The sequence below is a fragment of the Heloderma suspectum genome, chromosome 7 (assembly GCF_057233095.1).
Source record: "Heloderma suspectum isolate Gila_16-S chromosome 7, 16-S_ref, whole genome shotgun sequence".
NCBI classification, from domain to species: Eukaryota; Metazoa; Chordata; class Lepidosauria; order Squamata; family Helodermatidae; genus Heloderma; species Heloderma suspectum.
In genome coordinates, this window is record NC_139464.1 from 102,327,502 (window position 1) to 102,341,036 (window position 13,535).

At 44.6% G+C, this 13,535-nt stretch overlaps 1 pseudogene; it reads right to left on the bottom strand.

Moving 5' to 3' along the window:
- Positions 1-6,586: 6,586 nt before the first annotated feature.
- The window catches only part of LOC146340112 (sucrase-isomaltase, intestinal-like), a 60,824-nt pseudogene continuing 53,875 nt past the window's right edge, over positions 6,587-13,535 (bottom strand).

Here is a 13,535-nt window from a genome sequence, read left to right on the forward strand (position 1 = left end):
ACCCTCATCGCTCAGTCGGCTCCCCCCCCACCAGTGCTGGTGGAGGGGGAGAAGGAGTTTGAGGTCGCAGAGATTCTGGACTCCCGCCTAGGGATGTCAGAGAATTTCACCACGAATCTCGGGGAGGCCGAATGCCAGCGCATTTGGACCCCCCAAATCGGTGGTGGAACAGTCTGCCACCCCCCTGCCACCCCGGGACGGGACTTACCTTGGGCAGATCTTCCTGGTGGTGGCGGCGGCTCCGGCAGCGGTTCGGCAGCGGTTCGGCGGCGGCGGCCGGTCTTCCGACCAGCTGCCACCGCCGCCGCCATTTCCAGTTTAAAAAAAAAAGAAAGTGATAGGCGACGTAAAGATTTACGTAGCCTATCACAGCTAGATTTGTAAAAAACACCGTGATAGGCTATGTAAATGTTTACGTAGCCTATCATGGCTGATTTAAAAGAAGGAAAAAAAACCGCGCGTACGCAAATGGCGGCGCCCATGGGCGCCGCCATTTGCGTTCCTTATTTTGGCACATCTTAGTCTACATAAACATTTACGTAGGCTAAGACGGCGAAAATAAGGGGAACGCAAATAGCGTAGCGTCTATGCCATTTGCGTTCCCCTTATTTTCGCCGTCTTAGTCTATGTAAATGTTTACATAGACTAAGACGTGCCAAAATAAGGAACGCAAATGGCGGCGCCCATGGGCGCCGCCATTTGCATACGCACGTTTTTTTTTTCTTTTAAATCAGCCGTGATAGGCTACATAAACATTTACGTAGCCTATCACGGATGACTGCAGGGACGCAAACGGCGGCGGCTACGGTCACCACCATTTGCGTCCCTGCTAGCCAGCAGCCGGATGTCCAGGCGCTGGCGGAGCCGGCCGGCAGCTCCGCAGAATCCCTGCGGAGCGGAGCCGGCCGGCCAGAATTTCGGTGGGGAGGGACGGAGCGCCTCCTCCCCCGGCCAGAATTTCGGAGGGAGGGACGGAGCGCCTCCCCCCCACCTCGAATCAATTTCGCTAAAAGGTAAGTGACTTTCGTACATCCCTACGAGTCCCACCTTTCTCAGGGCCGCTTGCAATATCTGGTGGACTGGAAAGGGTAAGCGCCTCATGAGCGATCCTGAGAACCCGTGGAAAATGTGCATGCTCCGTTGCTGCTGAGGCGCTTCCACCAGCTGTACCCCCACAAACCCGGGGCCCCAGGGGAGGAGCACAAGGGGGGGCCTCATGAAAGCGGGGATGATGTCAAGGTGGACACTGAGCCAATAGAATCCCAGAGTAGTTCTGATTCTGAGGAAGAGCAGTCGCTCCTGGGAGAGGAGTGCGCTCCTCTTTCCCAGGGCCAATAGCTGACGGAGATTCCTCCCACCGGCATTCCTAGCTTAGATAGCAGTCCTGGGAGTGACAGAGCGCGGGAAGCAGACTTGATGGACGCACGACGCCGATGCAAAGAGCGGCGCCAAATGGAGGGTGCAGAAAGGAGGCGTAGTGCCCGGTTGGTGCACAAACAACAGCTGCGCCCAGAGGATCCAAGGGAACAGGGGAGGGACTCTCCCTAGCCCTCAGGGGTCTGCCAGTGATTCCCTTTCAAACGGGGACCAACTGTTCCAACTTAGGGCATAGGTACTCTGCTGCTCATATCTAGTTGCTCACAGTAGAGTTGTTAAGTTGTAAAAGAGGAATAAAGCTTTGAAAAGAATCCCTTTGTCTGTGTCTGGACTTGGCTACTGGATTAGACTGAGAGAGGCCTCCAAGGAGCCTTTGACACCTAGGTTGAAAAAAAAAACCCTTTACTGTAATTGATACCATTGCAGTCATTAGTCCTATATCCTGTGATTAATTGCCAACAGCTACATATGAGGCTCAATCTAGTTTAAAGTTTAATTCAACATTAAACTCAACATTAAAAAAACAAAGATCATGGCATCTGGCCCCATCACTTCCTGACATATAGAAGGGGAAGAAATGGAAGCAGTGACAGATGTTATTTTCTTGGACTCCAAGATCACCGCAGACGGTGACTGTAGCCATGAAATTAAAAGATGCTTGCTCCTTGGGAGGAAAGCTATGGCAAACCTAGACAGCATAGTAAGAAGCAGAGACATCACCTTGCCGACAAAGATTTGTATAATCAAAGCTATGGTTTTCACAGTAGCAACGTATGGCTGTGAGAGCTGGACTATAAGGAAGGCTGAGTGCCGAAGAATTGATGCCTTCGAACTGTGGTGCTGGAGAAGACTCTTAGGAGTCCCCTGGACTGCAAGGAGGTCAAATCGGTCCATCCTAAAGGAAATCAACCCTGACTGTTCATTAGGAGGACAGATACTGAAACTGAAGCTCAAATATTTTGGCCACCTAATGCGAAGAGAAAACTCCCTGGAAAAGACCCTGATGCTGGGAAAGATTGAAGGCAAAAGGAGAAGGGGACAGCAGAGGATGAGATGGCTAGATAGCATCACTGATGCAATGAATATGGATTTGAGCACACTCCGGGAAAGAGCGGAGGACAGGAAGGCCTGGTGTGCTATGGTCCATGGGGTCACGAAGAGTCGGACATGACTTAACAACTGAACAACACATATGAGGCAAAAAAGCAGCAGGTGACTTCCTCTATCACTGCATCTCCATGCTAGGAAAAGCAGCACCTGTTAACTTCTGCAGCTGTAAATGGCACCACACCTATGCCCATAAAAGGTGCTTACTCTGCCTATAACCAAGCTGCTCTGCCTATCATTTTGCATAGTGAAAATTCACACCTTTCCCCCCTCTTCGGCTCCCATTACGGTTTTCCAAATTTGAATATGAGGTTATAGGAACAGACACCTCAGTACATTCAACCTGTATTCACTTTTGTGTTTTATCCATCCCACTTTCTCCCCGACCCCAGTTCATAAACTAGAGTGCAGCTGGCTGGATGTGCCCGATCTTGTCTGATCTTGGAAGCTAAGCAGGGTTAGCCCTGGTTAGTACTTGGATGGGACACCGCCTGGGAATCAGGCTTCCTGCATTGAACAGGGGGTTGGACTCAATGGTCTTATAGGCCACTTCCAACCCTATGATTCTATGATTCTATCTGGAACATGTACTTAAAACCATTAGGGCTGCAACCCTATATCCAGTTTCCTGACAGTAAGCCTGATGGAACCCAGTGGGATTTACTTTTGAATAGATATGTATAGGATTGTGTTGTAATTCTTTTAAGCAGCTGCTAGCTAAAGGCTATTCTGGCAGGCGTGTGTGCATATTGTGTGAGATTGTTATTGAAGCACCCCAGCCACATCTCCTGCTTCGCATTAGCCCTAACTATGTTGTTGTGACACAATGCCCTAACAATTTGTAGGAAGTTTCCATTGTATAGCCACTTGGAACACATATAATTGTGAGTTTGTATAAGTGGCAATCCAAAAACAAGACAGGCAGCCTTCCCACATATGAACACGGAAAAGTCTTCCATTCTTACTGTTGTGGCTGTTTTTGAAAAGCTAACTGCATGTTCTGCCAGATGGAACAGAAAGGCCTATTCACATGCAAGAGCTAGATAAATATTAACACTACGGGGAACAGCCAAGTTATTCAGCTTTGATAAATAATACACCATGTATGCCCCAAGGATACTCAGCTACTGGTCTGTTTTAACAGTAGGCTGCATTCCATTGGCTGTAGTCATCACAAGCCACCATCCCTCCCCCCGACACACACACACTCCATGCCTCCAGTCCACTCCTCACACTCATGTGATTCACAGGACATGACTATGAGCACACAGTAATGACTTTAATATTTCATGGTGGTTTTTCTCTCTTTCAACAAGCCAATAGCATGAAGTTTTCAACAGGCTTGTCTAGTTTTGCACACCACTGTAAATCATCCATAAATCACACATGGCCTTCCAAGAACAGGGAGTGGGAATGGAGCCACCACATACTGAAAATAAAAACAGCTGTCATGTGCTCTGTGAGTCATGTGCATCGGCTCTGGTGCAACACTCTCCTATTTGCAAGATTGCCACAACTGGCAGATTGCCTGGGAGATTTGTACCATTGAGTAGAATGAGGTGATTGCCTCAGGCAGCAGATGCTGGGGGGGGGGAGCAGGAAAAGCCTTCCAGTTGTTCCTCCTGAGTCTCCCAGGCGTTCCCCTAGGTTGGAGAACAGAGCTGTTTATGCCACATGACCTGTCCTGGCCCCCTAAATTAGCTTGCTGCCTCAAGTGCACTGGGAGGATGCTATCCCATTGCCAGTGTTGAAGTAAGATTCAACTGCCACTCCAGTTGGCATCTGAATGTAGAATAGGAAGGGGGCACCATTATGTTCCTGACCACAGCTAACAAAATGTCCTAAACTTTGCAAATCTTTAACTCTGTCTGTTTGCGCCCATTTGGAAAAGTAAGTTTCAGGAGTGCATACAAGTCTACTCCTACTTTATGCTCTCTCCTACCCTAAGCAATAAGAGAGCACAGGTCTAAGTGATTCTTGGATCCAGAACTGTCACTTGAGGCACAGGTGAACTCAGTGGCACGGAGCACTTTTTATCAGCTTAGGCTGGTCTACCAACTACGCCCTTATCTGGACAGAGATAGCCTAGCTACAGTTATCCATGCTCTGATAACTTCTCGTCTGGATTACTGCAATGTGTTATATGTGGGGCTGCCTTTGAAAACAGTCCGGAAACTTCAGCTGGTCCAAAATAGGGCAGCAAGATTGTTAACAGGGACTGGCCTGCGAGCTCATATTACGCCAGTACTTTTCCAGCTGCACTGGCTGCCAGTCCTTTTCCAGGCCTGATTCAAAGTGCTGGTGTTAACATTCAAAGCCCTTAACGGCTTGGGGCCAGGTGACCTGAAGGATCGCCTCCTCCCATATGTGCCTGCCCGGACCTTAAGATCATTGTCAGCGGCCCTTCTCCGTGAGCCCCTGCCAAAGGAAGTGAGGCGGGTGGCTACTAGGAGGAGGGCTTTTTCTGCTGTGGCACCCCGGCTCTGGAATGAGCTCCCTAGTGAGGTTCGCTTGGCATCTACATTGCATTCTTTCGGCGCCAGGTGAAGACCTTTTTATTTTCCCAGGCATTTTAGCATTCTAAATTTTTAGCTTTGCTGTTTTAAATCTGTATTTTAAACTCCTGCACTGCTGCTAGGTTTTATTGTGGTTGTATTGATATATTGTGGTTTTAATGTTCTATATATTTTAAATTTTTTATTGTGTGTTGTTTGGTTTTAATTTTTGTGAGAGAGCTTCGGCTATTGGGCGGTATAGAAATGAAATAAATAAATAAATAAATAACTGGAAGGTAGCTCTATGAAGACTCCATCCATGATTTCCATAGTAGTGCTAATAGTACCAATGAAGTATTTTGGAGGAAGATATGCAACTGCCTCCTGTCCCATTTCTATATTTCATACTGAATGAATTTTTGCATAGTGGAGAATGAAACCACTGCTTGCCTCCAGAAGGCTGTTTTTACTTTTTCCACCACCACCTGCCTCAACAGACTGCATTTTCAATCAGCAGGAGTTAATCTTCCTGCCATGGAGGTGCCAGCAAGAGATCAGATCATAGCAGACAACGTCCCTAGTTAACATTAAGGGCATGAGTAGCTGCCTAGTTATATAGCTGCTATACGTTCAAGAGGGACTGAAGCAAGCAGATGGGCAAATATAGGGATGTCAGAGAATTTCTCCACGAATCTCCGGGAGGCCGAATGCCAACCCATTCGGCCCCCCGAAATTGGTGGAGAAATGGCCCGCCACCCCCCCTCCACCCCCCGGGATGGGACTTACCTTGGTCGAATGTCCCTGGCGCTGGCGGCTCCCGGCGGCGGCTCAGTGGCGGTTCGGTGGCAGCAGCCGGTCTTCTGACCGGCTGCTGCTGCCGCCATTTCCCAGTAAAAAAAAAAAACACACAACAACAAATGTGATAGGCTACGTAAAGATTTACGTAGCCTATCACGGCTAGATTTTCAAAAAACACCGTGATAGGCTACGTAAATCCTTACGTAGCCTATCACAGCTGACTTGGGGGGGGGGAAGCGCGTATGCAAATGGCGGCACCCATGGGCGCCGCCATTTGCATACGTGCTTTTTATTTTCCCCCCAAACTCAGCCGTGATAGGGTATGTAAGGATTTACGTAGCCTATCACAGCTGACTGCAGGGATGCAAACGGCGGCGGCTACGGCCGCCGCCATTTGCATCCTGGCCAGCCAGGAGGATTCGCGGCCGGAGGGACGGGGCGCCTCCCCCCCCGGCCAGAATTTCGGTGGGGAGGAACAGAGCGCCTCCCCCCAACCACGAAGCAAGCTGCGGGACCAGGTAAGTGACTTTCATCCATCCCTAGGCAAATATAACATGATGCAAGGTTAAGCTGGTGGGGATGTTGGGAATTGTAGTCCAACACATCTGGAGGGCATGAGGTTGGGGGAGGCTGTGTTAGATACCCCATAGCAAAACAGAACTCAGCTACCACCAAGCAATACATGTCTTAGACACCTACTATAAAGTCTCCCTATCTTTTATCTATTCCCTTTTGAATCCATAATTATTGTTACAGTATAACTAGTTATACTAACAAAAATGTTTTAATTAATTTGACAAGCACAACTTCTACCCCATTTTCTTGGTTTTTCCATTCAGAATAACAGCATTAGGTCTTAGGTTCACACCAAGGACCTGAACTATATCATATTTCAGAGAATCAACTACCTCTGGTAGTTGTTGTCAACAATTCTTGTCTTCAAGTGACCCTATCAGAAGAAAATATTTTATTTAAACAAAGGGATACAATGCAAGGGGTAAGCGATGCAGGTACTACTATTTTTAGTCATACACAGAATTCTCCTGTGCTGCTGTTAGAATACCACTTTGGTGGCACAGCACAGAAGTACAAATGAACAAACATTAAGTTAAATTGGCACACAAAGGACCAGCTGGGACATACATCATAGCATGTTTATACAAGAATGACTTTTCCTTCCACAAGCCACTAGCTAGCACAGCTGTGATTTGATAGCTTAGTTATTCACACCCCTACAGGTCCTGCTAGCTGTACTTAGTTCCCATATGCCATCTTTTTAAAGATATTGAGGAGGCAGAGAAGAACTAACACTAGGGAAACATTGGAGTCCATAGATTATCAGGGCAAGTTTTGGCTGAATTGTGAAAAAAGTAGCATCCAAAAGGCAATTCAGCCATACCCGGACAATTATTTGGGCAGGAACTTGAATGTACATTTGCAGCTGCACATCACACGTTTACTGTCCATATTGCACTTGATTCTATCCCCTACGTTCTCTGCAGTAGAGACAAGGTGACAGCCACACAGAGAAAAGCACTGCAAACACAGTCTGCACAGTCCATATTTTTTTTTTAGCACAGAATACTCCCACGCCATGCTTTATTATTCCTGTTCTTGGCGTAGGGATAGAAGAGAAATTCATTCAGTTCATATTTAAATGTGAACATTTCAGACTTTTGAACTGAAACTTAGTCATCCTTTGAAATTCGCATTTCTCCAAATTTTGGAGCAGAGTTTTCCAATCAAAAAATGCATCCAAAAATGCATAATTAGTGTAAATAAGTGAATAAGAATGCATTATATTAGGAAAATTACTTGCAAATAATGTGTATATTAGGCAACATTGCAAACAAAAATGTGTGGATTAGGAAAAATGCACATAACAATTCATATGAATTTTCATGTAAACTTTTTAAAACATCTAAGTTTCAGATGAACTAAAGTTAAGACTGGAAAAATGAGACACCGAAACTGACAGATTCATCTATCCCTATCTTAGAGATAACCTCTAGCGCTAAAAGCTGAAGAAATGCACCCTAGGGAATAGTTGCCAATGTCTGAGTAACTTCCAAATGCATCTTAAAAGCAATAAAAGGCCCACAAAACCACCTATTAAGAACATATGAACTGCTTTTCTGGATCAGACCACGGTCCATCTGTTTCCAACAACAGTTAACTAGATGCCTCTGAATGTAGGCTCTCTCTCTACATCTGTATTATGTGAGGGTTTTAATGGCTATTTGATCATATTGTATAGCTCCCCTTTTTGTGGAGAGTTTTTGAAAAACAAGTATGAAATACAAATATATTTAGGTATGTCTTATTTAAACCACCTTAAAAAGAGCCAGCTTTTCAATCAGAATAAAATTAAGGCAGATTTTAAAAGAAAATACTTATATGTCACATCAGAGCTTAACAAAATAGAACTTAAGAAACGTACAACCAATTATGAAGGAAGATTTTTTTAAAAAATGAAATGACACCTTTTTTTAAAACATAATTTACAAGGAATGTGAAGAAATGCCATGCGTATCAATCACTGTTATTGTTCTGTAATGTTTACTTTGTGTGTCCTCAGGGAGGCTATAATGTATCTGAGTAGGCCTGAAGCCTTGCTTTGTTACTGTCAAAGGCCTGTGTAGTAGTTGCTTAGTGATGTTCTGAAGGGGGAGAGAGAAGTGATCACTTTGAATATTTATAGATGGGGCCTGAAACAGGTAAATTCAATGTTGATTGGCTGGGGATACTAGCTAGGTGGAAAAAAGCAGATGGGAAATGGTAGTTGACAGTTAAGGAGTTGACAGTTAATTTAGTCAGTCCATGGATAGATAGTGAGGGAGAAGGACTACTGGTTGGCTGCAGGGGGTTATAGAAGGACTAAGAGAAAGCTAAGGAGAAACTGACTAGCCAAGGCCTAAATAAGAAATATTAAGAAATATTATTTCTCTCTGAAGTAACCAAATGTAGCTGGTGAAGTTCAGGAGTAGGGAGCAGGTGGCTGACACAAGGCTGTCCTAAGATCTTGCCAGCAGAAGGTTACACAAGCTGGCAGTAAAAAAACAGATAAACTGCTCCAGCAGTCAGGAATACAACAGAGGAAAACTGTATCCAAGAGCTCATCCTGGTTCTGAGTGTATTTGACTGGGGTGGGAATTTGGTCTGAAGTAAAAGGAGGGAGGGAGCAACCCTACTGAGATAGGCAGCTGCCTCCAAACTCAGAGGTGACCGCCTATCCAATGCAGGGCAGGAGAAGCGCAGAAGGGATCATCCCTTCTGTGCTTCAGCCACCCTGCATTTGTGGCTAGACAGCCGAAATTGGCTGTCTAGCTGCGGGAAGGCAGAGTGGGGGAAGTGGCTGCCGGATGACAGGTTGGATGTGTCGTACCAGCATTTACACCTCCCCCCCCCGGAATGCCCCCAGGAACACCCTGTTTTCACTGCTCTGCACTCCTCTTCTGAGCGCGGAGCATGGGGCGTTCCGAGCTGCCTGCAAGGCAGTGCGGGGGGGGGGGAGGTAGGTTCTCAGGGAACTGACCTCAGAGCGTGGGCTCCGAGGTCAGTTCCCAGAAACCGACGTATCCTATGGCCATCTAGCATCTGACTAGCGGCCATAGGATTGCTCCCTAAGAGGCTTGTAATAGCAATAGTGTCTCTTGAGAAGTGTCAGCAAGTATACTTCTGAAAACCTCAAAGTAAATATTAGTATTCCCTTATGTACAAAATATCCTTTTAATAAATTACATTGTTTAATATTACTATTTTATTTTCTTACTCCCAACCTGCAATGCGCAGCAAGAAAAAGAGACCGAGAGACCAACTAGAGTCTCCAACATTCCCTGTTTCAAAGCAATCTAAAATGGATAACTTCATGCTTGGTAGCTCTGATACCCCAGGTGAACTTCCAATTTTCACTACCAATCAGTATTCAATCCTGGCTTCCCCTTTGGGGGAAAATGATGAATACCATGAAAGAAAAAAGGAGGAGCCTCAGGAATGGAGAAATGAGGAGATGCAGGCAATTACCAGGCTGAACCCAGAAGAGGTGAACACGGCAGCCACTGATACCATGGCAGAACAGTGCCTGTTAATTGCCAAAACCTTAAATAATATTTTTGGATCAATTGAAGCCATATATGACAAACTCCTATCGCTGGATATACAAAGCAACTTGATGAGATTATACAACTCCTTAAGGATCAGGAAACCAGAACAAAACAAGAAGTGGAATTAGAAGCAAAGCAGAAAGATATGACACCTCCAGCCCTACAACCTATTCAGGTTTTGGCCCCTTCAACTGCATTTAAACATCAGAACCTCCTGAACTCTGCAGATTGTGGAGAACTTGTACAGCTGAAGAATTGGGACATCAAGGGGGACTTAATTTTAGCCCCAGACCAGGTGGCTTTTGAAATATCACCATTATCAAATGGGGTCCTGCCTAGTTTGAGGGGGGAAAACAGAGTTGTGAATAATCTTAATATATTGCTGAACTTAAGAATTCATGTAAGAAATATTAGATCTGTGCATACACTTCCAGGCTGTCTATATTTACAGAGATGTATAACTTTTAACTCGCCAACGTTGGTCAAATAAATTTTTGCTGCGAGGTCCCAACTGGGCAAATATGGAGTAAGGGTTAGAAGGATTTTTAAAACCTCCTCTTTAACACCATTATTTAAACAGATACCCAGAAGGAAACCCATAGACCAGTACACCCCAGAAATAAGCGGACTACACAACTTTCCGAAACAGTCTAAAAATGAAATGCTTAATGATCTTGTAATTCAGGAGACGGATGCTGGGACCACTGATATAGAACCTGTTGATCAGGACTCACAGAGAACAAACTATAGGACTTTATGCCCGCCCAGCTCTCCACTCAAAAGTGATGTTTTGTTAGACCCTGAAATCCCTTTAACTAATACCTCAACCAAAACTGTAACAAATCCTAGTACTGATAATTTTAAGATGATACCGAAAAAAAACCAGAAAACAATGGTTGCGGAAATCAACACTATAGTAGACCCAATAGCAAAAAAAAAAAGAAATTCTCAAAGGAAACGCACGACTCAGGAACCCATTTCCCGCCTAAATGGTGCCGAGCAGCTTGATCCCTCAATAGATTGAATTATACTTGAATGCTCTCCCTGACAAAATACGGCTTCGAGGAGCTCACTTAAGTGTGTCTCCTGGAACATTTCTGGATGGTCCAATAAAAGGGCAGATACCTCATTCAGAAGGTACCTCAGATCCTTTGACATCATGTTCCTACAGGAAACATGGTGTACCAAGGAAATTCTTCTGAGTGATTTTAAACCCTATGAAATCCCTGCATGCAAACCTAGAGGCATGGGGTGCCCATGGGGGGGATTAGCCTGCTGTATATTAACCTCACTGGAAGGGGAAAGTTACCTCATTAGCAAATTGCAGCCTTGGGCTTTGGCTGTATTTTTTAAAACCAATTTAACATCATATATTATGGTAAATGTGTATATCCCTCCCTGGAAATGTTTGGGAAAGCCTTACAGATTATATACTTGGCCTCTGGACTGAAATACCAGAAGCTCACTTGATATTAGTGGGGGATTTTAATGCCTGGATTGGCCCAAACTGGGATGCAATAGAGCCAGTATCCAATATTTCCCTGGATGGCTTCCCACTGATAGAGGACAGACAGTCAAAGGACCACACAATTAACATCCAAGGGAAGTTGTTTATTCAAATGATTTTTCAATCTGGACTTTTCATTCTGAATGGCTCTTTGTTTGGGGATCTGACAGGGGAATACACCTTCATCAACCATCTTGGGGCTAGTGTAGTTGATTATATTGCAGTATCCCCTGCTGCACTTGGGCTGATTACACTTTTTAGGGTGGATTCATATCCATGTAGTGATCGCCAACCTTTGACTGTACAGCTGGAAGGTTTTAAAAATGTCTGGGTAAATCAAGAAAATAAGCTCCTAGTTCCAAGCAGGAGGGTTGCAGCATACTGTTGCAAATGGGCAAATGTGAATTTAAATGCCCTGAAATGCTTATTGCATTCTGAGAATGTTCAACTTTTGTTGAATACCCTGTCCTCTTCCGAAGAGACGGAAGTAATATTACAATGTTATGCCCAGATTATAGCAGTAGTCGAACCTCTCTTATTTTGGAAATGTCATTCAAGGAACCACAGGCCAAAAGATGGCAATCCATGGTTCGACGCAGACTGCAGGAAACTTAAGCAGGAAATTAAAAAAACAACATAAATCTCTAAGAGATAGAGATATAGTCCCTTTACCACAGTCCTACATGGCACTGCGTAAACTCTACAAAAAAAACAATCAAAGAAAAAAAAGCAAGAGTATACCAGGTTGCAATGGGTGGAATTAGCACTAGCACTCAAAAGGAATGATAGATCTAGATTTTGGCACCTGACCTCAGATTTAAGATACTCTGGGACCCCATACATAGATTCCGCTATTGCGACACGTGAATGGGAACGGCATTTTCATCCCCTTTTCTATGATGAGAGGGTTTGTCTTCCCTCACTGCAGGAGGATGACGTAGAATCACCTAGTTGGCCCCCAGTTACCTGTGAGGAAGTAGCTATGCTGATACGGCAGTTGAAGCATGGAAAGGCCCCTGGAAGGAATGGCATTCCACCAGACTTCTTGATTGACTATCCTCAGTGGTGGGTTCCAATGTTAACAGACTTATTTACATTTATTGACAGAACTGGGAAATTTCCCCAAGATTGAACAGTGGCTATTGTAGTGCCTATCTATAAAAAAGGGAACTGGTCCGACCCTAAGAATTATCGCCCCATAAGTCTACTGGATGTTATAAGCAAGTTGTATACAAGACATCTTTTAAATAAGTTGGAAAGTTGGGTGTCCGGGGAGAAGCTCCTAGCTGAAGAACAAGCAGGCTTTCAATGTGGCAAATCTACAGTAGACCACTGTTTTATACTAAAATTTTTGGCTGAGAAATATACATCTCCCCCTTACCACTCACTCTTTGCTGCATTTGTAGACCTTCGAGCAGCCTTTGACTCTATATCTAGACCCCGTCTTTGGCAGAACCTTACAATTTTAAATATTGATCATAAATTGCTTAGGAGAATACAAGGGCTGTATGAGAACTCTATCTTCCGTGTGAAAGTGTCTTCAGGCGATCTTTCAGATCTCATTATTGTTAACAAAGGAGTGCGCCAGGGATGTTTGCTTGCACCTCTTTTATTCAGTCTATACCTTAATGATATAGTTCCCTACTTATCTAGCTCAGACTTCTTCCCACCTCTTTTAAAGAGGAGTACTTCAGTGTTACTATATGCAGATTATGCTGTCCTCCTATCATACACCCAGGTGGGGATGCGAAGACTCTTAAGAACTCTAAGCTCATATTGTATGACAGAACACCTTCAGGTCAATTATGAAAAAACTAAAATTTTAGTCTTTGGCAATAGGAGGAAAAAATACCGATGGCAGCTGGATTCACCTGCTCTATCAGGTTAACAAATATAAATACCTAGGAGTGACATTTCAAAGTTCAGGATCTTGGTCTGAACATTTGAAGGCAATAGTTCGGACAACTAATGTAACTAGTAATGCTATACTTCGTTTTGCAGCAGGACCAGGTGGCGGCCCCTTTAATAGAGATATATAAGGGTAAATTACTTCCCCAAATATTATATAGGGCACCTGCCAGGGCACCTGCCTGGACCCCTGCTAATACAGCTTCATTGGAGTCAGTGCAGTATAAATTTCTTTCTAGA